This window comes from Alexandromys fortis, unplaced genomic scaffold (genome assembly GCF_014885135.2).
Source record: "Alexandromys fortis isolate MF-2015 unplaced genomic scaffold, M_Fortis_MF-2015_v1.1 scaffold_408, whole genome shotgun sequence".
Classification (NCBI taxonomy): domain Eukaryota; kingdom Metazoa; phylum Chordata; class Mammalia; order Rodentia; family Cricetidae; genus Alexandromys; species Alexandromys fortis.
In genome coordinates this window covers 229,601-234,626 of record NW_026068283.1, presented here as the reverse complement: position 1 = coordinate 234,626, position 5,026 = coordinate 229,601, and positions in this window count along the sequence as shown.

The following is a 5,026-nucleotide window of genomic DNA, read 5'->3' as shown; positions in this document are numbered from 1 at the left end:
AATCAACACATATGCAGAAGGACTTCCCACACCATTTCTCCTTTTCTGTTTAAGTAAAAAAGGAAGGTTTTAACTTTAACATAGTAAAATTACATATAACAAAACAGGTATCAAGCAAGAATTAGAGTCACAATTTTTATATCTGCTTTATCTTTTATCGTAACTAAGGAAAACTATAACTATTCTCCAACTCCATCAAAGATCTCAGAAAGATATATTACCTAAGTTAACAGGAGGTGCATTGCAAGCAACTTCCAAAACTCTAGAATTGACAGAGACATCTTGCTGCCTAGACAGTCACTCAAAGTTCTTCTGCAACATGGGGATCCATCTTCAGCCCACAGGCCCATAGTGTCTGGCAGACTTTTCTATGAAGCAGGAAATTTCAAAGACAGTTCCACCTATATTGGCAGTTTGTCAATCACTTTCTTCTGTGTCTTGCAGAATGTCTGGAACTTTCTTTCATGAAACAGGACAGTCTCACCTTTACTCAAGTTCAACAGTCATTTTTCTGTGGCTCCTGCAAGTCCAACCAAACAGTTCAGGCAAGGGCAGTTTCTTGCCCAAATGGCTAGCAAACTCCATAAGGAGCCTCTTTGATGCCCATCTTCCTCTTGAATTAATTGGTGCTGTTAGATGTAGATGTGTCTCATTGTCATGAAAAGTCCTAAGTTATTAAAAACATTTTAAATGCCATATTCTGAAGGTCTCTGAAAGATTTGAAGAATACCTATCTAATGAAAATATATCTCTATATATCTAGAAAACCTAACTAAAATGACTACAAGCTTGACTATTATAAATGACTATCTATTAACCTGTATTTCTTAATTATACATTACATTTTTAAATGAGCTACACAATCACAATACCTTAATCAAGAACAGAAATATACATATAACAAGATTGACCTAAAATTTGTATCAATAGAACAAGAACCATATCAATGCAAATCTCTACAGTATATCTCTCTTTAAATGTAAACAAACATTTATAAACAATATTTGGAAATGTAAGTGTAAGTCTCTCCAAACTGCTTCCTGCTTTTTTTCATTGAGCAAATCATTTTTTTGGGGGGTGTTCATGGCAACCTTCCAAGGGCTCTTGGTCCATCAAACCACATTCATCTGGAAGGATTCCACGGGTTCTCATCATCTATGGAAGCAAAAGAAGAACCTCTTTTCCAAAGCAACATTTCATTAGACCCACATTTTTAAGTCAAGACACCTTTAAGCTACGTATGTTGGTCTAGCTTAGCAGCCTGTAGAATGAAACGTCTCTCTGTACTTAGCTCCTTCACAGTCAAAAAATTCAAAGAAAACACAATAATATACATAATCCTGACTCTCTGTGTATATTCCATCTTTATGGGGCTTGTTTTTACTCTATTACTTTTTAATATTTATTTATTATCTTTACTCCTTTAATTTATGATTGCTTGTACCCTGTCTCTTTAAAGACTTTGTTTTATTTTTTTAAACCATTTACCTCCTTTTATAATTATACTATTTTTCTTCTCTCTCCCAAGCCTACATACATTTTTTAAACACACTGTGTCTTATTTGGATTTTTTTAAATGTCTTAATCTTTCCTATCATGTATCTGTATCTGAAATCCTTTTCTGTCCAGAAGTGCTTCTTAAAATGTTAAACACCGTTACTAGGACGAAGGCTGTTTTACATGGCAAAGGTCCATTCACTGCCTCTGAGAGCCAAGGTCACAGCAGATGTGCTGCCGTTATGTAGCTTGCAGCACTCTGCTCACAAACCCCACTTAAATGCTCTGTAGCTGGGCTGCCCTCAAGAGTCAGGGTTCATGCTAGTAGCGTGGCTCAGGAAGATGCAGGTTCAAAACCACGTGGGTTTTTTTTTTTTTTTTGCTACCACTGAATCAGGAGAACCTCTCTTAAAGGAGCTACAGCATGCCACCAGCAAGTAGAGCCCATCTCAAAAAAAAAAAAATGCTGCTAAACTTTGCTTTTTAGTGTCTAGAATTCCTTTCCAAACTCTCTCAGGGTTTATGTGGATGTAGTCAGTTACATTGGGTGCCAGTCTGTAGTGTGGAGGCTGCCTGTTTGCTCCCAGCTGCCCAGACTGAAATGATCACACAGAAATTATACTAATTACAGCACTGCTTGGCCTATTAGCTTATGCATATTCCTAGCTCACTCTTATCTCTTAAATTAACCCATTTCTATTATTTTATATTTTACCACAACGCTCATGGCCTACCAACAAGGTTCCAGCTGGCGGCTTCTGTCTTTCCCCTCTGGTGGCTCCATGGCATCTCCTTGATTCTGCTTTTTTTCTCCCAGCATTCAGTTTAGTTTTCCCCGCCTAGCTCTGTTCTGCCCTGCTATAGGCTCAAAACAGTTTCCTTATTCATTAACCAATAAAATCAACACATTTGCAGAAGGACTTCCCACACCAGGATGGAACTCAAATTATCAGGCTTAGGAGCAAGAACCTTTACCCATTAAGCCAGATCATCCAGCCCCTACCCCTGCCTTTATATTTTATTGTTTTGAAGAGGATCTGCTGAGGGCAACCTTAAACCTCTGATCCTCCTGACTCTACCACTGAAGTGTAGAGCACAGATGTGCACCACCACACCTTGTTCTGTGATGCTGGGGTGGTACCCAGGGCCTTGGACACGCTAGGCAAACACTGTGCCAGTGGAGCTGTAGCACGAGCTTTTTTGTTTTTTCAAGATCTATTTATTTTAAGCCAGGCGGTGGTGGCGCACACCCTTAATCCCAGCACTTGGGAGGTAGAGGCAGGCGGATCTCTGTGAGTTCGAGACCAGCCTACAAAAAGCAGAATCAAGAGCTAGTTCCAGGACAGGCTCCAAAAACCACAGAGAAACCCTGTCTCGAAAAAAAAAACAACAACAAAAAAAGATTTATTTATTTTATTTTATGTGTCTGAATGTTTTGCTTGCATGTATGTATATAAGCACATCTGTGCTTGGTTCCTTCAGAGGTCAGAAGACAGCATCAGAGTCCCTAAACTAGAGATGACAGACGGTTGTGAGGCACAGTGTGAGAGCTGGCAACTAAACCTGGGTCCTCTGTGAGAGCAACAGTGTTCTTAACCCCTGAGCCATCTCCCCAGCCCCCAACCCCACCCCAGCCATCTATCTCCTTTTGGGACAAGGTCTCACTAGACAGCCCTTGCTGGCCTGAAGCTCACAGAGATCCTCCTGCTTCTGCCTCCCTAGTGCTGGGATTAAAGGTGAGTTTCACCACTCACAGCCTTTCTCAAATACGTTCTCTTCGTGGATAGATGCTCCGTATGAGGCTATATGACTACGTGAGTGTGACAAACGCCAGTGGGATGGTCGCTGCCAGGCCTGGCCACCCGAGTCCAATTCCACGGACCCATTGGATAGAAGAGAAGTGACCCCTTCAAGGCCTCCAGCCGCCACACAAGCTTGCTCACACATGTTCCCTTCTCACACATATGGACACACAGAATGAATAACATATAATAAAAGTTAAACAAGCCTGGCAGTGATGGTGGACGCCTTTAATCCCAGCATTCGGGAGGCAGAGACAGGCTGATGGCTGTGAGTTTGAGGCCAGCCTGGTCTACAGAGAGAGTTCCAGGACAGACTCCAAAACTACAGAGAAACCCTGTCTCAACACCCCTCCCCCTATAAACAAGAACAAAAAAACAAGTAGGTTTGACCTTTTTCCAAAAAGCACTTCAGTCTTAGTCTTTAGAGGTAGAGAAAGGATCATAAATTCAAGAAAGAAAGAAAAGGGGGAACCCCCAAGCCCAGCTATGTTTGCCACCCCAGTTCCTAGGAGGCTGAAGGGCTTGAGTTTGGGGCCAGACTGGGCTATTCAGAGGGACATGTCTCAAATAAGTTATATTTGTTCTTACATTTTTGACTGTATAAAAAAAAAAGATGAAGGCCCTCCAACTTTATTTCTTAAAGTGCGTTTTCTTTCTTTCTTTTTTTTTTTTTAATTGAATGTTGGCAGTTTCATGCATGGATGCCATGTACTGTGACCAGACTACCCATCCCTTGCCTCCTATCCCCCTTCTCATTCCTGTCGGACCTACGCCTTCCCAGTTGGTTCCCCTCCTGCTCTCACGCCTTTTTTCTTTTTTTGTGCAGGTCTTGAGCACACAGCCACAGCGGCTGTGGGTTCGTGACTGCATGGGCTGCGTCATACCCCCAAAACATCATTTTCTGGGCACTCCTCCCAGTTCTCCGGCTCCTACAATGATTCCGCCCCCCTTTTCCTGGGCCTGGGAGGGGAATTTTTCTTAGGATGTTTTTGCAAATCTCATTCATGTGTCACTCCACAGCCCGCCTACCTACTCCCTCCTGTCAGCTGCAATATCAAATACCACACAGTCTCTGGAAAATTCCACTGAGTGCCGGGAAGAGACCGGCAGTGAAAAAGGCAGCCAATGTTTTCGTGTGAGAATCCCTACTCCACCACTACTTCAGCATGTATGTTCCCCCGCCCCAGCTTGTGTGCGTGCGTGCGTGCGTGCGTGCGTGCATGTGTCTCTGTGTGTGTGTAGGCAAAGGCTGGTGTCAGGTTTCTTTCTTAAATCATTCTCCACCTCAATTAAAAACAAAAAACAAACAAAAAAACTTGCCAGTGCATACATTTAATGGAGGCAGGCGGATCTCTGTGAGTTTGAGGCCAGCCTGGTCTACAGAGCAAGTTCCAGGACAGCCAAAGCTGTTATATAGTGAAAGCCTGTCTTGAAAAACCAATCAGCCAGCCAAACAAACAAAAACAACAAAAAACAAGTAAACAAAAAACTTAAGGGGCTGGAGAGATGGCTCAGCGGTTAAGAGCATTGTCTGCTCTTCCAAAGGTCCTGAGTTTGATTCCCGGCAACCACATGGTGGCTCACAACCATCTGTAGTGAGGTCTGGCACCCTCTTCAGGCCTGCACGCAGACAGAATATTGTATACATAATAAATAAATAAATATTAAAAAAATAAAGAAGTTAAGAAAATCATTACATTTATATCTGTGTGTGTGTGTGTGTGTGT